Raw genomic sequence first — 11385 nt, 5'->3', positions numbered from 1 at the left:
TATTCTGGTAGTGCTCGGTGGTCAGAGCACTGCTGACTAGTTCTTCGGTGGTTTGCGGCCTATGAACGCCGCCAGCCACGTTCATTGCTATTTCCGGCCTCAGCATCTTGAGCATCAACCGGACTCGTTCTTTTTCTGTGCTGACTAGTTCGGGGCATAGACGAGCCAGTCTATTGAATTTCTTCACGGCTTCCTCAACTGATAGGTTGCCCCGACGAAACTCAGTGAACTCGTCGTAGTGACGGTTCGTGACCCGCATGTGAAAGAACTCCTCGAAGAACTCTTTCTCGAAGTCAGCCCATGTCATCTGGTTTACTGGGCGCTTCGCTCTGATTCTCTCCCACCACATGCGTGCATCTCCTGTCAAACAGAAGGAGGCGCACTTCACCTTCTCATGTTCTGGCTAGTCCAGAAGCTCCATCGTACTCTAGGCTGTAAGGTCGATCGTTACATTATGCTGTCTAATTCATGTGCGGAAAGCTGGTCTGATTAAGATTTTTGCTGAACTAATGCATATGCTTCTGTTAATCGCTATACTATCTGAGCTTTAATGTTTAAACTACCTCTTGAATTGCTGTGGCTATGCTAGAAGGGGTGTTCTAGGTTTCTGCTGTCATCTGGGGCTGAACTAAGGTGGTTTCAGCTAGTACTAGGCCTCTGATCGATCCACGGATCGATCCAGCACGCTACTGTGTGCGGAGACTAATTTGGATCGATCGGCTGATCGATCCAGGTTGGGCAATCGATCCAGTGATCGATTTCGGACCCTACTGTATGCGAAAACTAGTGTCTGGATCGATCGGTGGATCAATCCAGTATGTCCAGTCGATCTAGTGATCGATTCGACGACACGCTGTACGCGGGTTCAGCTCGGATCGATCGGCTGATCGATCCACAAACCTTCTGTTCGCGACAAAACTCGGCTGGATCGATCGACTGATCGATCCAGACGTATTCTGTTCGCGGAATAAGCTGTCCAATCGATCAGCTGATCGATCGAGAAGCTTCCAATCGATCGGCTGATCGATCGGGGTTTCTGATTTCATATCAGAACCTGATTTCAGCCCTGGTTCGAGCAGAAATCTCATATACCAATTCTAAACTAACTAAAATGCATTCTAACAATGATTAACTAGCATTCTAAACATGGCATGGTGCATAATTTACTAGTTCATAGCATTTAACATACTGAAATAAGGAAAGTAACCACTTAATAAAATGCTAAAGTTTCAAATTTAATTCTAGTTTCTCCAAGGTCTTTATTCCAAGTTCCATCCACACACATCTTCATCGCATTTCCCTCCAGCCTCCGCTAATCCATCTTTCCTTTACCTTTATCTGCAGTATAAGGAAAGAGTATCTGTAAACTTTACGCTTAGTAAGAAACCATCTACCTCACAAAACATGCATACGATGCAATTTATGTTTTTAAATCATGCTATTTGAAATACATACTGAATATGCTAGGCATGACATGGCATATAACACATAGAAGCAAGGCTGATCATAACAATAGAGCTAATCTTAAACTATCATGTTGTATCAACAGAAAGCTATACGGATATAAAAGCTGAGCTAAGCTAATACTAATCTGATGCTAAAGCTGAACTGAACTCACATGACTAATTTGTGATGTTTGAAAACTATATTCATAAGTAGATTAAAATAATAATCAAGCTGCTGTTTGGGCCCGGCAACTGTACTTGCTGTGCGCGCATCCCTAACTAGACCCGGGTTTGCAAGTCCCAAATTTAGTAGGGTTACTAGGTTATCTGAACCTAGGGACGACTGTGGGAGTCCAACCCAATGGATATCTAATCCAGTACAGTGCCATTGAAAAAAAAATACTAAACATAGCTAATTATTGATTGTCTTGCTCTTTCTAGGTTATCTGAACCTAGAACTAGGTTGTCTGAACCTTGAGGCGACTGTGGGAGCCCACCCATTGGACATCTAGTCCCATAATAGTTGTAGCAAGACTAAATAAGCTATAAAATGCTTCTATTGCATTCATCTAAGCTACTAAAATACCTACGTTGCATTTTAACTGTACTAATAATTTAATCGAACACTTGGTATGCGTTAATTCGCATCCTTTGTGCCGAATATCTACATACTACTAAACTGATGCGTAAAATTCATACGAAGCTACTTATACTATAGGTGAGGGGTTTCTTACCTCCTGTGATAGGTTTCTTACGATTCTAATCGCTAGGTTTCTGGAGAAGAAGATTCCTCCGTCGATTTCCTCACGTCCACGTGCTCTTCTCGCGGGGAGGAACGTTCTCGTAACTGAGATATCGCCGGAAGGTGTTCCCCTTGCCCTTGGGACGGAAACCCTAGGTTTCTTGAGGTTGGCGCCGAGAGGTGAGGGAGAAAAGGAGAGGGCGGCGTGACTAGGGTGAGGGAAAGGTTTTTCTCCTTTAAGAAAAATAACAATTTCTCACTTAAACCTTTATTTATATTAAGTGGGTAATTCGGCCCAACTCAAATATAAATATAATTGATTCCCTTTCTTTTCAGCACGGCCCTGCTGGGTTCACTTGGTTTCTAAAGTCCACCATAAGGTATAGAGTTCGCTAGGTCTCGGGTTCAATTCCTGTGTAAGCTCTTTCCGTTTTCTATTTATTTTTGCCACTTCTGCTATTCTAAAAATTCCATAAAAATATCCTAAAATTCCAGAAAAATACTAGGATATTTCTAATAATTATTTTGAGAATTTTCGGGCGTTACATCATGCCTTTTTTCATTTCTATCTATTTCTTTTTTTTATTGTGTACTCTTGTTTTAAAATGAAAAAGATAAGCTTTTGAAAACCACATGATTCCCCCCCCCCCCCCCCCTCAGCTCTTACATGCATCTCGATCCAACAAAGGGAAGGTTATAGACTACCGAAAATTGATAGAGGCATTTTAGCTCACTGGAGGAAGCTTCATCATGCTACACCTCAGTAAGAGAGGTAACAGGAAGAGCAGATGCTGAATGCAAGACAAAAGCCAGAGAGTTAGTCGGCTGAGATGGGACCCTCGGGCTGGACTGTTAGAGGGAAGAGAGGGCAAAGTCTGCTCGAAAAATTGGGTAGGGACTTCCTCCTGGGCTAGTATAAGATAGGGTGAAGGTACCCCGATCGGAGATGCTCACCCTTCAGGAACTTGGAAAGGGATGAGTTGGTGCCTCTTGCGCCTCCTCTTTAGTGGTGCCTCCAGATCGGATGGAGAATCTTTGGAGGTCAGAAGAGGATTGGAGGGCAGCTCCTCTGTTGCAATCACTGTGCTAGATTCAGTTACTCGGTTACTAGACACCACGCTAGTAGGGTCGGCAGGCTATTGTGCTCGCTCGGCCAAAATCATTTTCTCCTACCGAGCAAACTCCTCATCCTCCAGTTGAATGCGCTCAGAAACTAGAGCCTCATAGAAAGCAGCCACTATATAAAACAAAAAAGAACTTAGTTAGTGATTACATAATGGACAAGTTGGTAAGGCTTACCGAAGGAACAAGGAAGTGACACTCAAACGAGGCTCAAGCTGAATAAATAAAGCATACCCTCTCTCAGCAACTTGGGAGCCTTGAATTATATACCGCTCAGTTTCTTCAAGTAGAAAATGAAGCATGGATTTTGTTTAAAGTTCCCAATATCTGGAATGGGTGAAAGGATCAATTGCCATGTAGTCGGCAGGAAACAAACTCAGGTGTTTGAATAAAAAAATAATGAGATTTTCATCCCTTATTTGATGATGATAGGTCCCTAAAGAACACTGCCTTGGGACGAGATTGAAATATAAAGACCCCCTCCTCCCCCCCCCCCGACTCTGATTTTTTAGGGTAAAAAAAATAATGGAAGTTGGTGGAAGTTGGGGGAATGCGATATAGGTGGAACAAAATGAACATCCCGTAGATAGTGCAGAATGCATTTAGGGTAAGCTGTTGAAAAGGAAGGTGGAAGTAATGATCTATCTGAGAAAGAAAAGAGGGGATGGGTGTAGGATGAAAGCATAAAATGGCAAAGATTTAATCTTTAAAAAAGTAATATAGCCAGGAGGGGGTGATGAGGATGATCTTGGGGAGTTGGAATGGGGGCATTATAGTCCTTGGGGATTTCATATTGTAGGCGGAGCACTTCTCAATTGCAATTATTAAAATTTGAATGTGTGAAGGTGTACCAGGGAGCGAATGTTTCCTGCACCATGAGGAAATAGGAGGAAAATAGAGGAAGATCAAGGGAGGAACTTACTAGCACAAATTACAAGAAAGTTTTTTATGGAGATTGCCAGAGGGAGGGCCAGAGAAGATGAAACACAAGTGATTAGTTTCCTCATCACTTAAGTTTTTTAAACAGAAGCCATGAGCTACTTTCCAATCTCACCCGTTTGATCGAAATTGCCTACTCACTGGTAATTGTTAGATTGCAAAGAAGGGAGTGTTGTGGATTCATATAAGATAGTGGGGCACATAGCATTTACCCATAAATGAGCATTTATGATGGAGAATACAATCACATCATTAAGTTGGAAAAAAAACTTCCTGCATATCATCGGCGCATTTCTTGGCTTATCAAAACCCAGCATGCAACTTTCCAAGATAAAGGCTGAGCGCAATATTTAAAGTGCAAGCGGGAACATGGTTGGACGACTAAATCAAAAACATGTTCAGTCGGTCAGATTGATAATATGGGTGATCAGACTAAGATAAGACTCAGGCCAGTCAGTCGGCTAGAAGCCTCCTTCGATTAGATTTGAAAGGGAGGCTAGTGATATGGGATGTTACGAGTGGGCCCAAAAATAATGTAAAAGTCAAAGTTAAGGTGAGGTGGTAGCCAGCGCGCCACCCTCATCAAAGCTTAGCCTCTCACTTGATGCTAAGGACTTCAGTATAAGGACGACTAACTTAAAGGGCAATCGTGATTGAAGGATCCAATGCTCCACTTGTGAACAATCGGTCAACACAAAGGTAGATCAAAACCATGGCCCGCACCGCATAACTCTATTATATACTCGTCCGGTCCAAAGTCCAGTCGATTGTATTTAAGCTTAGTGTTCGCTCTCAATATAGGGTCGAATGTCTCTATATCTGGGCATGCTCAATAGACCTATCTCTCCAATCAACACCAAGACAGCTAGACTAAACCCAAATGACTCCAAAGTTAATTGAGCATATGAATTTAAGTTCTCCACTTCTGCAATAGGTTACAGAGGTCATCCTACAGTGTAGTACAACCTCCAGTATAAATCAGACTATTACAAGGTAGGTTGTACCTATGAGTCTGAGCGCCTTATTATCCAACAGTCAACCTTCCATCGTATAACTGGTAAGTCCTAGAGCTAATCAAACCTTCAAGACTTAGCTCCTCATTATTTATAAAATCTCCAGCATGAGTCTATGCGCACATTATTGACCGGACTTATGGTCGGTCAGACTTATGGGATTAAACTCCCTCTTCAAAAAAAAAATACATAAGGTTATTTTCATTACAAAATCGATTCGACATAAAGATGGTCGGGACACCCCGTTTGTCCAAGTGTCCATCTAGGCTATATTCCAAGAGATAACATTGTCAGGGAATTACAATAGATTATTAGAATAATAGTTATCTATTAGGGAATATTCTTCGGTTAAAACATATGCATTCAATGGAACCTTCTTACGAAGGTGACTATACAACTTCTATAATTATGACGGAGATATATATATATATCTTCTGACATCGAATATTCCTTGTCACCTCATTATTATGAGACTATCAGAGATGATATAAGAGGTGGGGTTTCTCTACTCCAGGAGGTACATTTTATGCACTTTACTTACCAGAGCACAATATTTCTCTCTATTATGCCCACTTAATTTTACCTTAATTCCTCTCCACTTTTCATTCGACCATCTACTGACTTGAGTGGTGGATGGCCTACGCTAGGGACCCTTTTCCTAGTTTTTACCCTAATGTTCTGTGGCATTTCTTTTCCATGTGTATAGAGAGGAGGGAGGCACTCGGAACCTCTTGTTCCAGCCCACACTACAACAAAAACTGCAAACGACAACGGATATTATCCGTTGTCGTAGGGTCAAAAAACCGTTGTAACTGAGGGTGTTGTAGAATGTATTGCCCTACGACAACGGTTTTGAAACCGTTGTCTTTGTAGACATTTGACAACGGTTTTTATCCGTTGTTGTTTATATGCTCAAAATTTGGCTACGAAGGATACGACAACGTTTTAAAACCGTTGTGGTAGATAATTTCAACAACAGAAATAAACCGTTGTGGTAGACTTTTTTTACAACAGATATAAACTGTTGTGGTAGATAATATTTGACTCGTTTTATTTTTTACAACAGTTTTAATATATTTTACAACGGATAAAACCGTTGTCTTTTATCACTTTTTACAAAAAAAATTCCGTTGTGATTTACCTAGTTTTTACAATATTTTTAACTGTTGTCTTTAATGTTCATTAATACCAAACAACTAATCTTATTTTAATATAAGCAAACCACCAATACAAAACTAAATATTTACTAGATTAAATCCAAAATAAACATCCATATATAATTCATCTTGTAGCCACATATATTACAAAAATATACAAAATGAGTTGTTACTCATCAAAATACACATGTTTTCCATTACTGTTCTCCATATACATTAAATCACATGTTTTCCATTTGTTGTTCTCCATATGACTTTTAATTTACAAATTAGCAAGGCAAGCTACATCCTAACAAAGCTCACTCCTTGCATAAAAAATCTCAAGCCTCACGAATTGGCCGAGTTACGTACCTGCAAGAGGAAAATTAAACAAAACTTATCAATTCCAGTTTAGATTTATTCATATAAATCTACATAAAATACAAGCAATATAACCAACTTATAGTCTAAGAAAAAAAACTTATGCAATACAAACTTATGCAATACAAGAAATTTCAGGATTTCACATAGCTCTAATATAAAGCAATTCCATGACGACACTCAATTCCAGAATTCCAGAATTCTGATTTAGATTTATTCATATAAATCTACATAAAATACAAGCAATATAACCAACTTATAGTCTTAGAATTTAACTTATGCAATACAAGCAATTCCAGGATAAAAGAAACAAATCAACTATTCAAATGTCTATTTAGGATGCAGACTGGCACCATATTCAACTACACAAGCAAGTCTATTCATGTCATAGATTGCGATCATACTCATGTTGAACACTATATCAAGTCTAAGTAACATAGACATGGAACAGTTGCAGCACTGGCACCATATTCAACTACACAAGCATTATCATACTAGAGATTTGAATGAACATTAGTTATCAAATTTCGTAAACAGTAAGCAGTAGAGTACTAGCCTTGTATGTTAAACTTGTTGAATGTACAATATCTCATAAGAAAGTTTACCTTTAATGCTATCACAATAATCACATAAGAGAGAATACACAAATCAATGAATTGATCCATAGTGAGTCTTAGCTCTTCAAGAACCTGAAAAATAAGGATGAGGATAAATACAGTAATTCAATTAGCAATAAGCAGAATAATTCCATCACAAAGATTTTTTTGGAACTAGGATCCATTAAATGATGGAGAAATTCTAGCACACTAAAGTGTCCCAATAAAAGTACTTGTTATGCATAAGCAATGACCTCAATTGTTGTGTTAAGATCGTTAGTTGCATCTTCCCTCTTTGAATATCTAAAGAATAAAATAAGCTTAAAGATTATCATTATCTTGCAAAAAAAAAAAAAAGGAGGGGAACAATGACAAAAATGTAAAGACTAGCTTTTTGGTAAGTTCTTGTTTCTTCAGCTCTGGAGATTGACCGTCAAATACATATCTGGCATAAAAAAAATGATAATAAAATATTGTGGATGAATGAGAAATAAAATGATATTTAGACATGCAAATGGACTTACATTGGCTCGATACATGCTTCTAATAATTTGATAGTTCGATTGAACATCCCTTGCAAATGACTTATTGGCCATACAAAATGTCAAGAGTTAGAAGAAGAAATAAAGAAGTCCAAGTCAAGCATAAATTTTTCTCAAAATTAGAGCACTTTAACATTTATCATCAACAACAAGATGGAATAGAAGTGTAAGATCACCTTGTAACTTCGCCAGTCTGGTTAGTAAGAGTGTTCATGCCAGTTCTTCCGACAACGATCTGACAACTTTCACTAACCAAACAAGACCAATTTTCTTTGTCTACAAGTCGGTTGAGAAAGAAACGACTTTAAACTCATTGTTTTCACAAGCTCTACTATAAATTGTGTTCATCATACAAGCTTTCTTCTAGAAGCGCAGGAGATGGATATGGTAAACAAACTAATTAAATTGTTCTAGCCCATGGCAATGACAGACTAAACCATTAGAAGTTTGTAGGATTATCAGTTGCTTCACTCAAACCAATTCTAACTCTCAGGCAACAGTATTCAACTATATTCCTCGATGATAAATATGGCTAACACAGTTCCCAAGAAAAAACATTTTTCAGATTCATACAAAGTCAACTCACATGAATAGAGTCTAATTGCAAATTACCATCATGGCATACACAAGGACTATAGAACATAAACCAAAAAAGAAAACTAGTTTACCTGAGCATCGTACAATAACTAGAGTAGCAAATACAACAGAGATGCCAAAGATGGAGTCAGAGAATCCCCTACACAGTTAAGTTAGTACACTTCAATTACAAGACCTTGAAGGGAATAACAATAACTACACACTGGGGAATTTCATCAAACAATTTTACATGCCTACCTCTCTAGCCCAAGCAAAGTAGCCACAGCAGTAACGACCTAGAAAAATCCAAGCATAATTGATTAAAATTCCATAGTTCAACCTCACAAATTGCAAAATAAGGGGAAAATAGAGAAGCGACGGCCTAAAAAAAAAGAAACGCTTCTGACAAAGGAATGAGTAGACGGCATGCCTCCCGACCGAACTGCCGCCCTGAAGTCATGTAGTGTGTGTATCGATTACATGGAAACTAGCCAGCATTATAAATTGTGAAGTCCGAAGTACTGAAATCCTCTAATTCTTCTGGCGTAGGACGGATGCACCTGCGATCCTTCCAATTATTTCATGCAAAAGAGAGTTTTTCTTCTTCTAGTTTACATGTTTTCCCTTGACATTAAGGAGAGAAAGAGGAGATAGTTAGCTCACTAACACTAATATATGCATATGTATGATCCAGCGTGCTACTAACACAACTATGATTCACTACTAGAGATCAACAGAACCAACGCAAAGATGACTTATCTGGATAACTGTCGAACTGTAGAGTTGAAGAGCATCTGTAGCATTCTTATTAGTAGTATTTTTCACTTACATGTTGTGCATGAACAGGGAATGATAGGCCCTTGCAGAGACAATTTGAACTTTGATTCGATGCTCGGGATCCCAGTTGAGGAATTGGTCATTCACAAATACCTTGTATCATTCAGATGGCATATTAGGATCTATGAGGAATTACATCAAACACTTGATGTGCATGTGTACCTTATCCAAAGAGGTGAGGTGTTAATAGATCAAACTTCAAATAACTTCCTCCCTCAGATGAAGATGAAATAGTTACTTATGGAATTACAAAATTAACCAAAAAGCAGAACTGAAACCCCAAAACTAGACAACAGAACGACAGCAAAACAATTTAAAGGAAAACTGAATTCAACCAGAAGTAAAATAGTTGTAGATTTTGAAAACTCATCATGGCATCCTCTATCTGCCCTTTTGTATCCGGTTACTTCCTTTGAGAACTTACAAGGGAAATCAGTAAAACATATTTTTTGTATCACCAAACTTCACAACACGATATTTCATATCTACATTCATGTATGTACCAACAATATGGTATAGGGCCAAAATGCACATACCTGATGAAGTACGATTGGTTTGTTGGCGAAATCAACCAATGGCTTTGGGAAACTTAGTGTCAAAGGATGGAGGCGAGTGCCAAATCCCCCAACAAGGATGAGTGCTTTCATAGTGTATAATTGCTTTACTTCTATAAATCAGGTGGAAGATCTGAAGACCAAGCAACAAACCAAATTTGTTAAGCCTTGTATATATGATGAATCTTAAGTTAATCATAGAGAACGCAAAACTAAGTTCGCCAGATCTGTCACAAGAAAAGAAGACAAAAGCTAAAGACTTTCAGCATTTAGCATTAAAATCTAATTCTGGAACTCCATAAATCACCCGGAAAAGATCAAGAACTCACCACAATTCAAAGCGATAGCCAGCGAGAAAAGAACAAATGAAATACAATAGAAGAAGAGGTTCGGGATCTCACCAAAAAAAGATATTTTTTATTTCGGGATTCGACGAGATTCCCAGACAAAAAGAGCCGATCCTGCCCGTGAGAAAGAGGAGAAGAGGAAGATCACGACGATCTTCGAAGCCCACCTATGACCACCAAAGAAGATCAACGACAAAATCGTTCTTTTTCTCCTAGCAGAAAACAAGAGTAAATGCAAAAATCTCTCGGAAACAGAATCTTGACATGGAATCGGGGAAGCGGAACCTAAAGTGATCATCTTCGAAGCGCCAACCAATCTAGAAGAAGCTTCCTCCGCCGCTCCCCTGCGAAACTCCACACAAACCGCGCTGCCTTCACCAGCGGCGCGCTGTCGTCGTGGCACATCCCGTTCTCCGGTTTCTCCCTCCCGTGCGTCTGGATCTTCGGCAGCCCATTGGAGAACGCCGCCGCTCACCAGGAAATGAGAAGGAGCACAACGTCGTATGAGGAGAGGGAAAGATAAATGGCTTAGGTTTGGGAACACGAAAACACGGCGCCGAAAAGAAAACAACGAGGGAAAGGAAAACAGCGAAGGGGGGAAATGACCAAATTCAACTACAACGGTTTTTTGAAAACTGTTGTCGTAGCCGCTAAAAACGCGGATAAAGACAACGGTTTATAAAACCGTTGTAAAAAGTGTTGTCATTTTAAAAAAAAGTCACTCAATGACAACAGTTTTGCTAAAACCGTTGTCTTTTATATTTAATGGGGAGTTCAAAGACAACGATTTTGGCAAAAACCGTTGTCTTTGAGCAAATACGCAACGCTTTCTCTTAAAACCGTTGTCGTAGGGGTGTTGTCATTTGCAGTTTTTGTTGTAGTGCCATTATATTTTTCTTTCATATAAAGTCTTCTTTGGGTCAACAACATCGTCATCTTCCTAGCGTGCCATTTCCTCTGGTTTTAGACATAATCAGAATAAAACAAAACAAAGGTGGTAGAAGGTTAAAGTGTTGAGTGAGTTTTTTAACAAAAAAAAAAGAAATAAAAAAAAATCAAAGAATGCAAAAAAAGAACTATCCTTCATCATATTCATGCATACATATGCTATTGTGATTTTAAAAAGAGCAAAACAAGTTCTAGAGTTCAACTGTC

The 11385-nt window shown here is 39.0% G+C and overlaps 1 long non-coding RNA gene across 1 annotated transcript; it reads right to left on the bottom strand.

Moving 5' to 3' along the window:
- Positions 1–9030: 9030 nt before the first annotated feature.
- On the bottom strand, positions 9031–9504 carry LOC121987307. The gene is made up of 3 exons (XR_006113483.1): positions 9492–9504; positions 9322–9422; positions 9031–9052 (listed from the first exon to the last, which is right to left on the bottom strand). It is a non-coding gene; the product is annotated as an uncharacterized LOC121987307 (long non-coding RNA).
- Positions 9505–11385: the final 1881 nt, after the last annotated feature.

This window comes from Zingiber officinale, chromosome 5B (genome assembly GCF_018446385.1).
Source record: "Zingiber officinale cultivar Zhangliang chromosome 5B, Zo_v1.1, whole genome shotgun sequence".
NCBI lineage: Eukaryota > Viridiplantae > Streptophyta > Magnoliopsida > Zingiberales > Zingiberaceae > Zingiber > Zingiber officinale.
Note: the sequence above shows the minus strand (reverse complement) of the source record. Positions and strands in the feature narration are given on the sequence as shown.